General features: G+C 43.1%; 1 long non-coding RNA gene across 1 annotated transcript in view; it reads left to right on the forward strand.

Moving 5' to 3' along the window:
* Positions 1 to 7,136: 7,136 nt before the first annotated feature.
* Positions 7,137 to 21,799, forward strand: part of LOC143809682 (uncharacterized) — a 71,006-nt gene continuing 56,343 nt past the window's right edge. The window contains exons 1-2 of the long non-coding RNA XR_013222392.1: positions 7,137 to 7,666; positions 15,202 to 15,257. This is a non-coding gene — a long non-coding RNA (uncharacterized LOC143809682). The remainder of the gene's footprint in view (positions 7,667 to 15,201; positions 15,258 to 21,799) is intronic.

A 21,799-nucleotide genomic window follows, 5' to 3' on the forward strand; every position in this document is an offset into this window, starting at 1 on the left:
GAACGTCTTTAAAAAAAATTTAAATTCCTGCTATTCTATTTGATTGGGCTAAACCTCTATGCCTTTAATGTCTCCGCCACCTCCCCCAATACATCCTACATTATTCTTAGTTGTTTTCCTTCATGTAGAATGAACCTGCAAGGAAAGAAAGGGTTTATTTTAATTCCGATATTTTCGTCCCATTGACTTGCATTGGGATCGGGTATCGGAATCGGCGAGATCCGATACTTTGACGGTATCGGCCGATACTTTCCGATACCGATACTTTCCGATATCGGAAGGTATCGCTCAACACTACTGACTACCCTAGAGGTTGACTTGAGGAACCTTGTCTCCAGAGCAAGCCTATCGCACATTCTGTGCTTTACGGACTCTTCCCTGGGGTTCATACCGTTGGAGCCATCCAGGAGACTTAGCACCTTATGAACTGCTTCAAAGGCGCTATTTGGGTCTCCAGAAACTGGCTAACCTTGAGGAGGGAGAGGATGTCCATCCAGGACTGCTGCAGGCTGATCCTCAGCCTGCTCAGAGACTATTCCAGTGTTGATGGTCCGGAGAACGAGGATGAGGACGAGGACTCAACCCCTTTTCCTCCCCCCTTTTCCTCCCCCCTTTTCCCTAATGTGTCTTGTCTTTCAATAAAGCTTTTGGCCTGTGTCTCCCCCTCCCTACCCCCTCTTTCCAACCCCCTTACCTTATCACAGGTCGTCGTACTGTTTAACATGCTCTTTCTTTCAGCTTGAGTGTTTTTGTGTAGCATAGGAGTTTGATGTATAGGTAGTGCGCCATATTCTTATGCTTTGTACAAATGATGTAGAATTATATGAGTACTGGGCTGCAGCACAGTACACGATTGTTAACTTATGTTTTTTTAGGAATGCAAGATAATAAAAGAGTTTATTAAATCAAAAAAAGTCATGTGACAAGGCTCACTAGAGGGTCAAAATTGACTTGTAGGATTGCTACCTTCCAATAGGTGGCACTAGAGTTCTAGCTCTCTTCCTCTCAGAAGAGACAATTTGCATAATTAGCATATTACCCAGAGGAGCATAGCGGCTTTAAGTCTCCTCATCTCGGCTTGCTTAGCATGTCGATCTCCGCAAGGAGAAACAATACTTCTTGGATAACAGTCAGACACCTCTCACACAGCCAAACCAGATCTCCGCTTTGCACTGACGAGGGGCAGTACCCCGAAACACAGTGTCTGCAAATTGAGATTCTGGTTTGGCTACTATCCTCCGAAGTCATGTGACAAGGCTCATTAGAGGGTCAACATTGACTTGTAGGATTGCTACCTTCCAATACGTGGCACTAGAGTTCTAGCTCTCTTCCCCTCTGAAGAGACAATTTGCATGATTAGCATATTACCCAGAGGAGCATTGCAGCTTGCTTAGCATGTCGATCTCCGCAAGGAGAAAGGATACTTCTTGTATAACGGTCTGACGCCTCTCACACAGCCAAACCAGATCTCCGCTTTACACTGACATCTCATGCTGCGATTTTACATGCACATTGAATACGCCTGAGAAAAAATATGCTGATGTGAGCTGGCCCATAGACTAACACTGGTCTGAGTGTTATGCTATGTTTTCTCGCATAGCACTCGTCCGTATTCTACGCTAGTGTGACCCCGACCTAAGTGTATTTCTGACCCTCTTAGGCCAGCGTCACATGAGAGAAATACGGACGAGGGAGAGGCGCAAAGACAACGCATTGCACATGGACCAATGTTACTCTATGGGGCAGCTTCCATCAGCCGTGTATTTCTCGGCCGTATTTTACTGGCTGAGAAAATTGCAGCATGCTGCGATTGTCAGCGTATTCCGCAAAAAATATGCCAATGAAAGTCTATAGGGGTGAGAAAAATACGGATTACACACGGATCATGCGTGTGACTTCTGTGAAATACGCAAGATTTTTCCAGGTGACAGGAAATGGGCCAAGCCATTATCAGGAAGCTTAGACATGATAATTAGCTAAAAAAACGCTCCAGACATCCCAGAAGAACACATCCACGGAGTCCTGCAGCATGTCTTCCTTAATCAATGTGGAGATGCTTCTTGTTCTGATCCAAGAAAGGCCAGAGCTATGGGACCAAAGGAATGCACATTACTCCAAGCAGGCCAGAAAAGAGGCGGCATGGAGGAGGATATATGGGCTACTTTTCTCTGATTTTGCAGACCGTCCATGTGAGGGACAGCAACAAATTAGTAAGTTCACTCATGTTTTTAAAATAATATTATGAACTGCACTAAGTAAAAGGCTTTCACACTATCCCCTTAAATCCTAGTATGATGTTTTTTATCCTATTATTATTAAGATTATGTTTAAAAAAATACAGCTTACTAGGCCACATGACTATGTAATATCTCAGTAATCTTGTTGATCCACTGTGCGCAATGTCCTTATACATTATTTTATTGTCTGTCATTGCAGTGCAAGATGTTATGAGATGCTAAGAATGAACAAAAAAGAAATGGAGGGCACCATCAACCAGTATCAATAGAAAAGGGGGTCTATCCAAAGCATGACAGTTCATAGGACAACAAAAAAACAAAAAGTGACATGCTATATCACTGGGACCCCCACTTTAAAGTATAGAAATATAAATTTTATTTTATTTGTATAAGTCAACCGATAAACACCACATATAAACAATTAAAAACAAGACCTTAGCACAGACCGCAATTTGGGATCTGCCCCCCTGGACATGGCTATAGTAGGATACAACAATAAGGTGGACACAATGCTAAGGCTACTTTCACACTGGTCCGTCAGTACGGTCCCGTCGCAATGCATAAGGCCGATGTACCGACGGATGCTGTGAAATAACTGCAAGACGTGGGCAGCGGATGCAGTTTTACAATGCAGCCACTGCCCATTCTGCAGTCCGGGGAGAAGGGGGAGGAGTTTTGGCCATGGTCGAAAATGGCGGACGCGACGCACAAAAAAACGTTACATGGAACTTTTTTGTGCCAACAGTCCGCCAAAACACGACGCATCCGTCGCACGACGGATGCGACGTGTGGCAATCCGTCGCAATGCATCGCTAATGCAAGTCTATGGAGAAAAAAAGCATCCTGCGGGCAACTTTGCAGGATGCGTTTTTTCTCCAAAACGATGCATTGCGACGTACGTCACACGACGCTAGTGTGAAAGTAGCCTAAACTGTAACACAATAGAAAGTCCACTATTTGTAATACATGTATGTCATGTACATAAAAAAGATAATAGCAAAAGTGATCACCTCCTAGACGTGTGACCCATTCTATCAAAGCCAGATAACAATATTTCAAGAAGTTCCAGATATTTTGAGATTAAATTGTCCATACAAGTTAATCACACTACTTGAGCCTGAACAAAGATTATAAATTGCAATGGCACAGCTCGCAGCATGATTAAAAATGGTAGCAATACTTTACATAAATGTTATAAAAATCATATATAGCTACAGGCACTGAAAGACTGAAGAACATTGGGCCCAACGGAAGATTTGATTCTGAGGGCCCACCTTTCTCCCCCACTGAAGTGACCCATAGCAGCTGCAAGGTTTGCATTATGAACTCTCCTGAAGGAGAAGCCAGGTCCCACCGGAGGATTCTCTGGTTCTTTGGTGGGCCAGTCCAACCCTGGCTACAGGCTGATATTATTTACTAGATGGTGGCCCGATTCTAACGCATCGGGTATTCTAGAATATGTATGTAGTTTACAGCCACATAGTATATAGCACAGCCACGTAGTATATAGCACAGACACGTAGTATATTGCCCAGCCACGTAGTATATTGCACAGCCATGTATATAGCACAGCCACGTAGTATATAGCACAGCCACATAGTATATAGCACAGACACGTAGTATATTGCCCAAGCATGTAGTATATTGCACAGCCACGTATATAGCACAGCCACGTAGTATATACCACAGAGACGTAGTTTATAACACAGGCCACGTAGTATAGAGCACAGCGACGTACTATATTGCCGAGCCACGTAATATATACCACAGCCACGTAGTATATAGCACAGCCCATGTAGTATATAGCACACAGATGTAGTATATAACACAGCCCATACAGTGTATAGCACAGCCTACGCAGTGTATAGCAATGTGGGCGCCATATCCCTGTTAAAAAAAAATAATTAAAATAAAAAATAGTTATATACTCACCTTCCGGAGCCCCCGGATCTGATGCTCTGGTCCCAAGAGTGCATTGCGGTCTCGCGAGATGACGACATAGCGGTCTCACGAGACCGCTACATCATCATCTCGTGAGACCGCAATGCATGGACCGGTCACCGGAACGTCGTGAGGAGCGGGAAAGGCCTTGGCTGGATCCGGGGGCCCTCGGAAGGTGAGTATATAATGATTTTTTATTTTTTTCAATTATTTTTAACATTAGATCTTTCTTCTATTGATGCCGTATAGGCAGCATCAATAGTAAAAAGTTGGTTACACAGGGTTAATAGCAGCGTTAACGGACTGCGTTACACCGCAGCATAACACAGTCCGTTAACGCTGCCATTAACCCTGTGTGAGAGCTGACTGGGGGGGAGTATGGACTGTGGGCACTGACTGCGGGGAGTAAGGAGCGGCCATTTTGCTGGCCGGACTGTGCCCGTCACTGATTGGTCGTGGCCATTTTGCCGCGACCAATCAGCGACTTGGGATTTCTGTGACAGAAAGAAAGGAAGGCAGACAGACAGAAGGACAGACAGAAAGACGGAAGTGGACCTTAGACAATTATATAGTAGATATTGAAGTACCACAATTGCCACAGAGCAGAATTGTGAAATGGTAGAGATTCACAGTGGCCCAACTCCTGACTCCAATTTGAGATAATAGTAATAGTAATGTCTTTTAATCCATACAAATTGTCTCCACCACAACTGTGTCCTAAAAAATGGTTTATTTTCTCTTGGGATCAAATCCTGGGAGATAGTGCTGATTGTGGCAGCTTCACAGGGTGTAATGACCCCTCCCGACAGGAGTAACTCAATCCTTGAGGCTAAGTTCACACGTTGCAGAATTGCCGCGGAAATTTCCGCGGCAATTCTGTGCCTCCTGCCACGGGTATATCGCATGCAGAATTAGCATGCATATACCCGCAGAAAACTAGCTTTTGCAAGCATAATTAGCTTGCAAAATGCTAGAGTTTTCCAAGTGATCTGTAGCATCGCTTGGAAAACTGACTGACAGGTTGGTCACACTTGTCAAACATAGTGTTTGACAAGTGTGACCAACTTTTTACTATAGATGCAGCCTATGCAGCATCTATAGTAAAAGATCGAATGTTTAAAAATAATTAAAAAAATAAAAAACATGGTTATACTCACCTGCAGACCTCAGCGGCGTCCGTTCCTATAGCTGGAGTGCAGTGAAGGGCCTGCGATGACGTCACTGTCTTGTGATTGGTCGCATGAGTCACATGAGCGGTCACGCGACCAATCACAAGATAGTGACGTCATCACAGGTCCTGAACCACATCATCTATAGGAACGGAAGAGAGATCATGCACCGGAGAGGCGGGAACACTTCGGGGGACATCAGAGGGTGAGTATAGGACTATTTTTTATTTTAATTCTTTTTTTTTTATCACTTATATGGTGCCCAGTCCGTGGAGGAGAGTCTCCTCTCCTCCACCCTGGGTACCAACCGCACATGATCTGCTTGCTTCCCGCATGGTGGGCACAGCCCCGTGCGGGAAGTAAGCAGATCAATGCACTCCTATGGGTGCAGAATCGCCGCGATTCCGCAATTTTAATGAACATGCTGCGTTTTTTTTTGGAATGCGATTCCACTCAGGAAAAAAATGCAACATGTGCACAAAAAATGCGGAATGCATTCTATTACATAGGATGCTTAATGTAAGCATTTTTTTTTGCGGTTTTATAGCGTTTTTATAGCGAAAAAACGCGAAAAAAACGCGAAAAATATGCTACGTGTGCACACAGCCTTACTCTGCTGTTCTTTGTGATCACTGAGTGCTGTGCATTCATTCATTCCCCTCCCTTGGCAATGCTAAATTGTATTTTGTTACTTATGATATCTATCATTGGTCCTTGGACAGGTGAAGTGTTACTTTCACTTTGTTTCTGTGCTCTCCTTAAGCTCTGGTTTGCTGCTTAAACTGTTAAGGCCCCGTCTCACTTAGCGATTTACCAACGATCACGACCAGCGATATGACCTGGCCGTGATCGTTGGTAAGTCGCTGTGTGGTCGCTGGGGAGCTGTCACACAGACCGCTCTCCCCAGCGACCAACGATCAGGGGAACGAGTTCGGCATCGTTGAAACTGTCTTCAACGATGCCGAAGTCCCCCTGCAGCACCCGGGTAACCAGGGTAAACATCGGGTTACTAAGCGCAGGGCCGCGCTTAGTAACCCGATGTTTACCCTGGTTACCAAAAAAAACAAACAGTACATACTCGCCTTTCGGTGTCCGTCAGGTCCCTTGCCGTCTGCTTCCTGCTCTGACTGAGCCGCTGTACACTGAGAGCAGAGCGCAGCGGTGACGTCACTGCTGTGCTCTCACTTCTCACTGTACGGCCGGCAGTCAGTGAGAGCAGGAAGCAGACGGCAAGGGACCTGACGGACATCAGAAGGCGAGTATGTACTGTTTGTTTTTTTTTACATTTACGCTGGTAACCAGGGTAAACATCGGGTTACTAAGCGCGGCCCTGCGCTTAGTAACCCGATGTTTACCCTGGTTACCAGTGAAGACATCGCTGGATCGGTGTCACACACACCGATTCAGCAATGTCAGCGGGGCCTCAACGACCAAAAAAAGGTCCAGGCCATTCCGACACGACCAGCGATCTCGCAGCAGGGGCCTGATCGCTGGTACGTGTCACACATAGCGAGATCGCTATGGAGGTCGCTGTTGCGTCACAAAACTTGTGACTCAGCAGCGATCTCGCTAGCGATCTCGCTATGTGAGACGGGGCCTTTACTCTTATATACGTGACGCAATTTTAAACTCACTAATTATAATTTTCGTAATTTTAGATCACCACAAATTACCACAAATTAATCTTCATATATATATTTATATTTTTTAATGTAAAATAATAAAACATGATTTTATGCCACATTCAATGTAAAGATTCCAATGGATTTTTGATAAGAAAAAGCAGCTTGTTGATTCCACACGGTAGTTCATCTGTAAGGCATTCGCTTCCGAACTGGAGAAATTCCTTTTCTTACAGGTTCTTGTCTATTTAAGTAGAGATCTTTTTTTTTTTTGTTCCTCCTCCTAAATGCTGCAAATTTTGAACTATTGTCTAGAAATATAAAAGATGTCAGTGTATTTTTTTCATTATATATACCTCTCTAATCGTTTGAATTGTTAATTGTGTGTTATCATTGAACTTTGACACTGAGTCATCTGACCTGGTGGCGCTCATTGTTTTGTAACCTAGCAAAACTATTTATACCTGTGATGCCTGTATATTCTGTGTGGTATTTCCTGATGAAGGGGGCATGAGACCCCTGAAACGCGTTGAATAAAACCACTGTGAATCAACTATACTCTCCTGAAATTCATCTTAGCGGCAGCGCAGAATTTTAACTACAAATCTCCCTTTGAAGACATTATTTTCTCTGGTCGGTGAAGACCTGTGGTTCTGCAGCAGCCGCTATCTACATGCTCTAATCTCATCCTAACCAGGTGAGCAAATTTGGTGTATATTCTCCTCTGTGTAACGTGGATAAGACCCTATTGCGCTCTTTGTCTCCCCATTGTTTTACAATAAGTGTGGAAGATGTCACAAATAAAATACCAAACAGAGCCTATCTAATAGCCTATAGACATTTCACTGAGGATGAAGTAGAACCCAAAGTGGAATGCTCCAAATAGAGCAGGAAGAATAAAATGTATATAGCCAATGAGGGGGCAGAAGCCCTTGCAGGTAGATACACAAAGGGGTTAATGAAAGGATGAGCTCAGTGTCCCAGCACCATAGGTGGCCATAAATAGCCCCTACAGGTGGGAACACAAAAAGTTAATAAAGGAATGAGCTCAGTGTCCCAGCGCTGTAAGTAGCCATCAATGCTAAAAGAGAGCAAGGCCTAGAGAACATGTCCATAATACCCATCAGTAAATCAGAGGTCCAGGGGGCATATGGAGCACAACGCGTGTCGCCACCGAGGTGGCTTCGTCAGGGGAAGATGCAGCAGTGTAGGCTGACTACTATATATATACATATACCACATACCCTTTAGAATTAACTTGCATCAGCTGTGGAAAACGGCATGACATAGTGGAGGATTCAAAGTTCCGGCGTCCTAGGCACGGAAATGAAGTCAGCAAGGGAGGGGTGGGTGCATATGGGTGTGCAAAGATGGCTGGAAAGCTGATTACTGTGCATGCCTGTGCACTGTCCGCAAATGGAGAGATATGCCCCAGTTTTACCAATATGGTCCTTGGTCAAATGAAGTGCGCAAATGCCGCTATCAAAGCATTTCAGTGGCGCGTGCATATGAAACAGGACAAATAAGTCCATTTAAAGTAGCCACAAATCCAATATACATATATGTACATCTAAGCGTTAATTTTTATAGATGGTCCCATTCGGATGCTTGCGCAGGCCCCAAGAAACGGGGCACTTATTTTACACCTAAGAGAGTTGCAAAAAAAACCTGATCGATTGCTGCTAACTCAGTTATTCATGGTGAAATAAACTAATATATATATACATTTTCACAAATATACCAATGCAAAAAACTTATGAGTGGTGAGTAAAGTCGGAAGGCACATGTCAAAAATAATGTGGCCAGGAAGAAGTTTTATACGTCTCAGGCATCTGTTTTTTTTTACAAGGAACCAGGGCCGGACTGGGACTAAAATTCAGCCCTGGCATTTGAAGTTACACAGGCCCACTTGTCACATGGTGACTGTATAATATCTTTGTACACTTGTAGGCAGGGCCGGTTTTAGGCAAAGTGGGGCCCTAGGCAAAGTTTAAAATGGGTCCCCAAATGCTAACATATTGCACATCACACAGAAGCCTTTCTGTTGTATTTACATGCGCTGAGTTCAGGCCGCTAAACGAGTTTGATCGACAATACTGAAGTTGTTCAACGCTTGTTTCCCGGCCTCTTTCCACCAGCTGAGGAATAATGATGAGACAGAACGATCACTAATAGATCACCATACAGTATCATGTTTTCAGCAGCACATCTACAGTTTACACCGGTGATGTGCTGCTGACAACAAGGCTTTTTGTTCCAGCAAAAACAATCCGAATATGCAGCATTTTACTTGTTTAGTAAAATACACCCCATAGTCCTCCATATATTATAATGTGCTCCATAGTCCTCCATATAGTATAATACACTCCCTATAGTCCTCCATATATTAAAATACACTGCTCAGTCCTCCACATAGTATAATACACTCCTCATAGTCCTCCATATAGCATAATACAATCCTCATAGTCCTCCATATAGCATAATATAATCCTCATAGTGCTCCATATAGTATAATGCACCGCCACAGTCATCCATGTAGTACAATTCACTTCCCATAGTATAATGCACCCCATAGTTCTTCATATAGTATAACGTATTCCCCATAGTCCTCGATACAGTATAATGCAGCCCACATATAGTATAATGCAGCCACCCCAGAGTATAATGCAGCCACCCCAGAGTATAATGCAGCCACCCCAGAGTATAATGCAGCCACCCCACAGAGTATAATGCAGCCACCCCAGAGTATGTAACCCCCATAGAATATAATACAGCCCACCTCCCCATAATATATAATGTAGCCCCCCATAGAATATAATGCAGCCCCCCATAGTATATAACGCAGCCTCCCCCATAGAATATAATATACCCCCACAATAGTATATAACACAGCCACATAGTACATAACATGGCCTCCCCCATAGAATATAATATACTCCCCATAGTATATAGCAAAGCCCGCATATTATATAGCACAAACCGCATAGTATACAGCACAGCCTGCATACTATAGCACAGCTCGCGTAGTAGATAACACAGCCCACACAGCAGTATTCAGCACAGACCACACAGTAGTATACAGCACAGACCACACAGTAGTATACAGCACAGCCCACGTAGAAGTATACAGCACAGTCCACACAGTAGTATACAGCACAGCCCACAGAGTAATATATACAGCACAGCCCACAAAGTAATATATACAGCACAGCCCACAAAGTAATATATACAGCACAGCCCACAGAGAACTATATACAGCACAGCCCACAGAGAACTATATACAGCACAGCCCACAGAGAACTATATAAAACACAGCCCACAGAGAACTATATAAAGCACAGCCCAGAGTACTATATACAGCACAGCCCAGAGTACTATATAAAGCACAGCCCAGAGAGTACTATATACAGCACAGCCCAGAGAGTACTATATACAGCACAGCCCACAGAGTACTATATACAGCACAGCCCACAGAGTACTATATACAGCACAGCCCACAGAGTACTATATACAGCACAGCCCACAGAGTACTATACACAGCACAGCCCACAGAGTACTATATACAGCACAGCCCACAGAGTACTATATACAGCACAGCCCACAGAGTACTATATACAGCACAGCCCACAGAGTACTATATACAGCACAGCCCACAGAGTACTATATACAGCACAGCCCACAGAGAACTATATACAGCACACAGTAGTATACAGCACAGAGCACAGCCCACAGAGAACTATATACAGCCCACAGAGAACTATATACAGCACAGAGCACAGCCCACAGAGAACTATATACAGCCCACAGTAGCATACAGCACAGAGCACAGCCCACAGATAACTATATACAGCCCACAGTAGTATACAGCACAGAGCACAGCCCACAGAGAGCTATATACAGCCCACAGTAGTATACAGCACAGAGCACAGCCCACAGAGAACTATATACAGCCCACAGCAGTATACAGCACAGAGCACAGCCCAAAGAGAACTATATACAGCCCACAGCAGTATACAGCACAGAGCACAGCCCACAGAGAACTATATATAGCACATAGCACACAGTAGTATACAGCACAGAGCACAGCCCACAGAGAGCTATATACAGCCCACAGCAGTATACAGCACAGAGCACAGCCCACAGAGAGCTATATACAGCCCACAGTAGTATACAGCACAGAGCACAGCCCACAGAGAACTATATACAGCCCACAGCAGTATACAGCACAGAGCACAGCCCACAGAGAACTATATACAGCCCACATCAGTATACAGCACAGCCCACAGAGAACTATATATAGCACAGAGCACACAGTAGTATACAGCACAGAGCACAGCCCACAGAGAGCTATATACAGCCCACAGCAGTATACAGCACAGAGCACAGCCCACAGAGAACTATATACAGCCCACAGCAGTATACAGCACAGAGCACAGCCCACAGAGAACTATATGCAGCCCACAGCAGTATACAGCACAGAGCACAGCCCACAGCAGTATACAGCACAGAGCACAGCCCACAGAGAACTATATACAGCCCACAGTAGTATACAGCACAGAGCACAGCCCACAGAGAACTATATACAGCCCACAGCAGTATACAGCACAGAGCACAGCCCACAGAGAACTATATACAGCCCACAGCAGTATACAGCACAGAGCACAGCCCACAGAGAACTATATACAGCCCACATCTCTTCTCTTCCTCCCCTCACCTCCTCCGAGAATGGCCCCACAGTCCAGAAAAAAAAAAAACTCTCCTCACCTCTCCTTGTGCCCAGCGTTGCTTCCTGGTTCCTGCTCCTGTCTCAGCAGCTGCAGTCTGCCCGGGACACAGCAGGTGCGCGATGATATGACATCATCGCGCACCCGCAGTGTCAGAGGCAGAGCGGGGAATGATGGGAGAGGAGCGTCTGTAGACGCTCTCTCCTCCATCATTGCATTCAACTGTACCGGCGTCTATACGCCGGTATAGTTGAATGCGACGGCGGGGGCGGCGGATTGAGCGGCCCACCACTGGCACCGGCCCTTCTGGCATTTGCCAGAAGTGCCCTATGGCCAGTCCGGCCCTGCAAGGAACTATATGAGAGCAGAGGATAGATAGTACATACCCTACATGCAGTGCCAGACTGCACCAACTGTGCCTGCATGAAATTTAATAACCAAAAATGAATGCTAGCAAAAGAATGCTAAGTGCCCCAAAATATCGGGCCCCCAGCAATCATCCCAACAGAAATCAACGTCAGGGTGTTCTTGTGTATAGGGAAAGAGTATATGAGCAAACTTGGTTAGGACAAAACATATTTATAAATAGATATCAGACCCCGAAAGCTCTACAATATGTCAACTGAGCGTATAAGGCACAAAAGATGTTTGCAAAGGCAATAGCCTACATGCATGCGAACTTGTACCAAGTCCACATCATCAAATTATACACGTTTATAAGAGACAGCTGTTACAATCAGACGTTTTGACCTGTAGGGGAAATTGAATATTGGATATAATGTCCATACCTCCAAGCTTAGGTACACATATCAAGGAGTGAAACCAATTTCCACTTTCCAAATGCAGGAAATAAACATCCTCGGTAATAAAGTGACGCTATAAATGTACAGTAAACCCACAACAGGGGTATACAAACCAGAGGTCCACAGGTTGTTTATAATTATAGAATTGGGACCCTGAGTTCAGCGGCTTGTGCACACGGATGTGTTTGCCATCAAGGGCTCCAATACAATTTGGAAATTGGCATTGCTCCTCAAACCCACAGGCAATCCTCAACCAGTCTTCCATCTTGGGCATAGGCATGACCAGTTGATGAAGTCTGGACCAGATTTCAGAACAGGTAGACCGGACTATGCCTGAGATTGTTGACCTCCCAATCAAAAATTCAAGATGAAGTGCAAAAGTCCAGTTGTCAGGAAGCTGAAAGCAGAAAAACAAAAACATTAAAATGTTTGAATGATTTACAACATTCATATAGACCACAAGTACTGTGTGGAACTAACAAGCCAGGCTAGCAGTAGCTTAAAAAATTAACACTGGCTATGTGAATTTATCAATAATAACATATTCTTAGTACTAATTAGTAGAGTTGTTACATATATTAATAATAAATTAACATCAGCTGCGATAACCTTAAATAAATAACAAATTTATTATAGACACATCATCAACATAGAGTATGAGGAGGAGGAATACATACCGTAAGTAAGGAGAAGACGCTCCTCTGCAGATATACTTTTTCGCCTCCTGGTATCCTGAAAGGCTATCCCAAGGTGCACTGTCTCCTCGACAAAATATCAAAGGTGGCAAGACTCATGCGACAATATTGGACAAACTTGTCGGGATGTGTCCGCAGAGATGCATAGACCCGGTGGAAATGGCCTTTAGTGACGCATTGCCTCAAAAGCGGATGGACCCACATTCATCTCCTCCTCCTCGGATCCACTATCACTGGGTATGACTGCCCAAAGCGGCGTGACAAAACCCAGTTGTATAAGACATGCTCAGTTGGGGTGAAATTAAGTAGGCCAGACATGTTGCCAACAAACCACCAATACACCAACACAAGCATATCAACAAAATGACCAGATTGGAGGCTGCCACCTGTTGTAGAGGCAATAAATAGGGTTGCTGATGATGATTTAAATTAATTTCAGTCCCCAAAACCGTTAAATGTCCATTTTGCAAGGTTGCGAGAAAAAAATGCTATACGGATGCCATACAGATGACATACGGAGGATTAGATGTGCAAAATACGCAGCCACACCTTGCCTACAGATGACATACGGATCACTGTTCAGGGAACATTTCTGCTTATCTCAGCTGTAAATACGGACCATATTTTTATACATTAGGTCTGACCCTGGCCTTAATGGGATGTCCAGAAGACACTCCATGCACCTGTTCCTAAGTATGCACTCAACGGCGGGGAGAGATGATGGACTGAAGTCTCTCATTCTATCCTTATGCTATCAGTAAGGATCCCAGTGACCATCCCCCATCTAATCTTCAGTAATTACTGTTTAAAGCCAATCAATAATATAAATCAGCCTTCTGGTAGATATGACAGTAAAATGTAAGTAAAAAATTAGTCAGGTCCTGCAAATCAAGATTATTTGTAAGCCAATATAAAAAGAATTACCATTTGGATATTGTAGTTCTATTGTTGATTATTCATGTCTCAGTATTAAATGAATCATTTAGTCATATGAAATTATAGAAATCTCTGTGCCGGCTGCTAATTCTTTTTTTATGGCAGAACTGTTGTGGTTTATGATGCAATTACGCTGTTTTTATATGATGTTGTGCTTTCGGTGTACATTTTATAATTAGAATAATTTCTTACACTAACCCCTTAATCATGTGCCCTGTTGAAACAGATTGAAAATGAATATTCATATTGATACACAATAATGACATTCAGGATTTTTATTTAAATTCAGGGAAACAAATGTTGCTACAGCCAAGCTATGCTGCTCACTAACTACAGACAGAGAATAGGGGAACGAGAATCCTCCATTCAATGATGAAACTAATTGTAAGGTGTTATGCAAGGTTATTATGAGTATGCTCATTTCAGGGCTCATTTAAGTGGGCCCAGCCCATAGTTGCAGCATTGCTTTGTATATTACTTCTAGAGCCAAGGGTGTTATTAGTAGAATACAACAATGCCCCCAGCCAGTGGCTCGAAAGCCACATGTGGCTGCATCTGTACCAGGTCTAAATTCTAGGTGGCAGTATGGTTATCAAAGTTTTTTCGGGTTAATATACCAGAAGCATAATATGCAGCTGCTTTGAGGCCTATTTGGTGATAGGGGGCCAGTCCTAGTTAGTTCCATCATAGAATCTGTATCATTAGCTAATAAAGGAAGGAAAACTCATGAAAGAGTTTGTATGTTCTCCACGTGTTTGCGTAGCTTTCTTCCAGGTTCTTTGATTTCCTCCCACACTTCAAAGTGTTTGTGGGATTGCTGGAGATGGCTGAGCACTGAACTTGTCCAACTCCAGAGGGCCCATAGACAAGGAATACAGCCATGGCCATTGCTTCATTCAAAATTGCTCTTTAGGCCCCCTTTCTCAGTATTGGTTGGGGTTCCAATGGTAAGACCCCAAGTAGTGATCTAGTTATCACTTATCATGTAGATGATTGATAACTTGAAAAGTCAGACTGAACCTTTATATCAAATGGTAAGGGATATAATTGACCTTTTACCTGTTTTTTTTCTAGCTATTGCATGCAAAATGTGGCGCTCAATGGATATTCTATCTCAACTAGAGTATAAGGTTGGTTCATACATGAAGGCAAATTAGAACAACTTGATATTTGATTCCTTCAAAATGCAAAAAAAATGTGCATGGTCATTCTATGCAGCAGATTAATTTAGTCAACGAAGGATGACATGACCTCAGAGGTAACTATGTGGGCTTTTCCCTGATGCTTTTTAGATATCATATCACGTGGTATTGTACAGCCAATCCATCATAGCTTGAATAAAAGCCTAAGCAGGGAATGCAGAAGCCATTTTACTGTAATTTTAGGTTGGTGGGAGGACGTTACAGTTTGTCATTAGAGACAGGAATACAATCCCTAAAGTATTGGACACATATTCCAGTCTGCAAGGCCATGAGTATTTGGTGAGTTTTTACCTCATTATTAAGAATCCAAAACCTGGAGTAGAACAGTCAGAGGAAAAGTAATATCAAAACACGTCACCACTTCTGCTTTTTTTAACCCACTCCTGGGCTTACAAATACTGATGTAAAATAAAGACCAAGTACTGAACGTCTGAATATGGCCTAATATGTAGAATAAGTGCAAGAAGATGAGAGGATTTTTCTAGTAGTTTGAGAGAAAGCATTGCAATCAATGGGGTGAGAGAGATAGGTTAGGTGTCAGACGCAGTGCCAGTGTAATTCTTTAATGATACGGTGCATCCGGTATATTCATGATAAATAATTAAAACATATTGGATCTTGGAGGACCACAGAATATTATACACAAATTTTCAAGGCAGTTGAACAATTTGCGATTCATCACACATTTGTTTGCCACAGATCACATAAAAAAAAAAAAAAATTGCAGAATCTGCCACATTTACAATTTAAAAAATTGATGATTTCTATATGTTTATTGAAAGAGGAATCTGAAAAACATCAGCACATTTCCCATGGGTTTCTACCTTTTTTCAATTTCCTAACACAAAGTGTGGAAAAATGTCATATTTAAATAACGACTTCCCTATAGATAAATGGAGAAAGAATGGTTTAACAAATTGTTCTGCCTTATTTACCAGACCTAAAAAAGATTCAATCATAAATTTTCTATCCTTGAATCTATCGTACAACCTTCTTAAAGAGGAAATATGTAACTTTTTAGAACTAAGGAAATATATTAGGGGAAAATTATATCTCCCCATATCTCTTCCAAGTGCTATCATATCTCTTCTGGAAAATCCCTTAATAAATACTATTTGGGACACTAAAAACTTGTCTACACTCTTCAATAGTAGCGTAACTACTGAAAAATCAAAACACATGGTTAATAGGAAAGAAGATATGAATATATGTTTTTTGCCTGAGTCATGGAAATAAGCAATTGAAATAACGTACAAATCAAATGTAAATGCTGACATTCAAGAGAATTATTTTTAAATCTTATCTCGTTGGACCTATACACCTGTCAGATTAAAGCAGATTTTTGAGGACTAGTGTTGAGCGATACCTTCAGATATGCATTGGTATCGGTATCGGATAGTATCGGCCGATACCGGCAAAATATCGGATCTCACCGATACCGATACCAGATACCAATGCATTTCAATGGGACGCAAAGTATCGGAATGGTTCCCAGGGTCTGAAGGAGAATAAACTCTCCTTCAGGCCCTGGGATCCATATTCATGTGTAAAATAAAGAATTAAAATAAAAAATATGGATATACTCACCCGTCCGGCGGCCCCTGGACCTTACCGCTGTAACCGGCAGCCTCCGTTCCTAAGAATGAGTGCGTGAAGGGCCTTCGATGACGTCGTGGCTTCTGAATGGTCGCGTGCCGCTCATGTGACCGCTCACGCGACCAATCAGAAGCCGCGACGTCATCGAAGGCCCTTGACGCGCTCATTCTTAGGAACGGAGGCTGCCGGTTACAGCGGTAAGGTCCAGGGGCCGCCGGAGAGGTGAGTATATCCATATTTTTTATTTTAATTCTTTATTTTACACATGAATATGGTTCCGATACCGATTCCCGATATCACAAAAGTATTGGAACTCGGTATCAGAATTCCGATACCGCAAGTATCGGCCGATACCCGATACTTGCGGTATCGGAATGCTCAACACTACTGAGGACCCATCGGACTTATGCTGGAGGAACTGTTCTCAAAAAGCTAACATATTGCATATTTTCTGGTCATATCCTTTAAATAATTGACATGTGGAAAGAAGTAGCTAATTTAATGAGCAATATTAACAACTTTGTAGTTGACTTGTCTCCTCATCTGGTTTTGTTCTCGCTTGATTCAAATCGACTTCCCTCCAAAATTAAATATCTCGCAATTCATCTATTTGCTGTAACAAAAATACTTATAGCATCTAATTGGAAATCAATACATGTTCCCTCCATTTCAGAAATAATGAATGGAATGTCTACCCATAATTCTTTTGACCATTCTTACGCTATAAGAAACAGCTCTTTAAAAAAATATTATTCACATGGTCATCTTGGAACATATTTCTTTCCTCATTTCGGATTGTCCCCTTTTAGGTTAAAAGCTTTATTATTTGCCAAGAAGTACAAGTACAATTACATATTTAAAGAAGCAAATTGAAAATTGTTTTATTAGAAATATTGTTTCAATATGGATGTTCTTTTCCCCTGTCCCTACTCTTAATGTTTATCTTATCCAACCTTCTTCTATGCCCTTTTATTTCCTTACCCTTCCCCTCTACCTTTCCTAACTTTTCCTTCCACATTCATTTCCTCTTGCACTAACCTTTTCATTCTCTGTTGATTTTTCTTTGAATATATCTTCTTACATACTTGTTTAATAGAACAAGTTTTACATCACTCTATAATCTTTTATTACTCACCTTGTTTTCTATAACTGTAATCCCCTTCCCAGAAATTGTTTAAAAAAAACAAATAAAAAGAATATTGTTGGAAAATGTCATATTTAAAGGGAACCTGACAGCAGGATTGTGCACTGTAACCTACAGACAGTGTCAGGTCTGCGCTGTTATACTGATTGCAATGATACCTTGGTTGATTAAATCTGTCTTGTGGATGTTGGCTACTGTACACAATCCTGCTGACAGGTTCACTTTAAAAGTATCTGTTATTTACTTTTTTAGTACAACGATGAAGCTGTAGGAAAAATCAGCGCAAATAGTTTCTCATCCGAAATATATTGCAAGTATGACATCAGATTATACTAGCCTGATTTGATCCTTTGAATAAAACGAGAATTGTAATGAGGGAGATATCAGCTGCAGCAGATCCAAGGGTCAGCAAGTGACCACATCAGAACCAGACTATAGTGGTATGTGGATTATTATACGCATTGCTGAATAAAGCATTAATCCAGATATTATTAAATAAAAGATGGTGGTTTATTCTACGCGTTTCGAAGTATGTTAATTCCTTATCAGGAAATTACCACATGTATACTTTTTTAGAAAACACTTGCATTTCTTAAGTAATTGTAAAGTTCACATAGGCCAAGGTGTTCTGGTGTGAACTTTGACACTAGTGAATTGGATTGTCCTGGGTGTATGTTTGATGTCAGTCTCCAGATTTTTCAAACTATGGCCATAAAACTGAAATGATAGAGGAACTCAGGGTTGCAATATGGACAAGGAAAATTTAAGTCAGGATTATGAAAGTGAACTGAGTTTTATTGGTGAACTTGGTACATCATCCACTTACAGTGGATACGGAAAGTATTCAGACTAGAGTTGAGCGACTTTTACTTTTTTGGGATCGAGTCGGGTTTCGCGAAACTTGACTTTGTCAAAAGTCGGATCGGGTGAAATCGGCCGATTATTGCGAAAAGTCGGAGTCGACTGAAACACGAAACCCAATGCAAGTCAATGAGGAATCAAAGTCGGCAGTGAGTGGAGGACAGGAAAACACCTACAGTGCCCATTTTAATGCCAAAAACATCAATTCTTATTACTGAAGCTTGTCAATCTTAATTTACTTTATAATAATAGTTAGGCCTTGAAAACTGGGGGTCATTTGGCTAAAGTTGTGGGGGGGTAGGGCTGGCTCAAGTTTTTTGTGGGCTCAGGAAACGCGGAATACGTGACGGCGGTGGAGCAGGGAGAGGTAAGTATTTCAACTTTGCAATTGCTGTGATCCTGAGCAAGCAGGGGGGGCCACTCGTTGGCATTGGCACTGGCACAGGGCCCCACATAGTACGGAGGTGTGTTTGACGGCAGGTGGCGCCTCCCACCAGCAGAGACACTTTTGCGTATTATGAGGGGCCCTGTGCCAGTGACGTCGCCAATGAGAATGCCCCCCACCTGATGAAGGAACCTGCACTTTCATCTGCACCTTCTTCTTTGTCCCTGTGTAAGGTGGTATAGTATGCGGGAAGGGGAACCTAACTTTCAGCAGGGTCAGATTCTGGCTGTGTAGAGTGCAAGGGAAATGTAGTGGCCGGGGTCAATGTACCAGCAGACTCATCTAGCAGTGGCTGGATAATGGGCAGGATGAGGAAGAAACACAGATATAGGCTCAAAAAATAAAGTGGGCTAAATGCAGTTCAAAATTGGTAACAGGACTAAACAGCCGGCATTGCATTGTTCAGCAGAGGACAACTGTAAGGAGTGACAGACATATTTAGTAGGCCCAAATAATAAAGTGGGCTAAATGCAGTTCAAAATTGGTAACAGGACTAAACAGGCAGCATTGCTTTGTTCAGTGGAGGACAACTGTAAGGAGTGGCATACACAGTTAGTAGGCCCAAATAATAAAGTATGCTAAATGTCTGCCAAAAAATTGTTCATAAATAAACAGGTGGCATAGCCAGGTACAGCGGTGGGCTCCTCTGCTGAGTAGCAGACAGTGGTAGTAGGCACAAAGTATTAACTGGTCTAAATGCCATTGAAGGATTTAACAGCACAGACTACACAGTGGGGGAGCAGGGAGAAGTAAGTATTGCAAGTGGTAGAGCACTGTTCGAGCTGGGGGAGAACACTCTCTCGTGGGCGGCGGTACTGGCACAGGGCCCCTCATATTACGATGTTGTGTCTGACGTTGGTTGTGCACCACCACCATCAGAGATACTTCATTGTACTATGAGGGACCCCGTGCCAGTGCCGTCACCCAAGAGTGGGCACACCAACCTGTCCAGGCATACGGCACTCGCATGGGTGCTTGTGCCAGGAGGTGACCACGGTCCTGTGGGGGGAGACAGCCCATTTAGGGAGGTATAAAATGGCCTATGGTGGACATTCAGCAGCTGCAAATGGAGGAATTGGAGAAGTCAGTAAGAGGAGGCCAAAAGCAAGACATTTTTCAGGCAAGCTACGTGTCAGCAGAAGAAGGTGGAAGGCAAACTAATTTGAAATCCTTGATTGGTTCATTTTAATGAAGGTTAGATCATCAACATTTCGGGTAGCCAGACGTGTCCTTTTTTCGGTCAGTATTGAACCAGCAGCACTGAAGACTCTTTCTGATAGCACACTAGCAGCAGGGCAAGCGAGCTCCTGTAATGCATATTCTGCCAATTCAGGCCAGGTGTCTATTTTAGATGCCCAGTAATCAAAGGGGAATGACCTGTGAGGGAGAACATCGATAAGGGAGGAAAAGTAGTTCGTAACCATACTGGACAAATGCTGTCTCCTGTCACTTTGAATCGATGCAGCAGTACCTATCGTGTCAGCAGTCATTCGAAATCACTCCACAACCTGTTCATAAAACCCCTCTGTCCAATGCCACTTTGGATTTGTGCACCTCTAACACCTCTGCCATGTTGCCCCCTACGGCTCGTGTGAGAACCATCACCGCCGCTGTGTGCTGTTTATGCCTGAACCAAATGGTCTACAAGAGTTGCTTTCTTGGTAGCCAATATTTGCTCAAGGTTCTCATGTGGCATGATATTTTGTAATTTTCCTTTATATTGTGTATCCAGGAGGCAGGCCAACCAGTAATCATCATGGGTCATCATTTTGATAATGCGGGGGTCCCTTTTTAGGATACGCAAGGCATACTCAGCCATGTGGGCCAATGTTCCAGGTGTCAATTCACTGCTTGTGCTGTGTTGAGGAGCACTTTCTTGCAAATCAATATCACTTGTGTCCCGCAAAAACCCTGTACCTGACCTTGCAACGCCACCAGTTTATATTGCCCCCTGAGAAGCATCATCCTCCCATAAATATTCATCCCCATCATCCTCCTCCTCTTCGTCCGCCACCTCGTCCAGGAGAGTTCCATGAGCAGACAATAACTGACTGTCATCAAGGCTTCCCTCCTCCTTGGCTGCAGATGCCTGCTCCTTAATGTGCATCAAACTTTGCATCAGCAGACGCATCAGTGGGATACTCATGCTTATGATGCCTTCGTCTGCACTTACCAGCCATGTGCATTCCTCAAAACACTGAAGGACTTGACAGAGGTCTTGTAGCTTCGACCACTGCACATCAGACAACTCCATGTCTGCCATCCAAGTGCCTGCCCGTGTATGTGTATCCTCCCACAAAATAATTACAGCATGCCTCTGTTTGCACAGCCTCTGAACCATGTGCAGTGCGGAGTTCCACCTTGTTGCAACGTCGATTATTAGGCGGTGCTGAGGAAGATTAAGCGATCGCTGATGGTTCAGCA

Source organism: Ranitomeya variabilis, chromosome 2 (assembly GCF_051348905.1).
Source record: "Ranitomeya variabilis isolate aRanVar5 chromosome 2, aRanVar5.hap1, whole genome shotgun sequence".
Classification (NCBI taxonomy): domain Eukaryota; kingdom Metazoa; phylum Chordata; class Amphibia; order Anura; family Dendrobatidae; genus Ranitomeya; species Ranitomeya variabilis.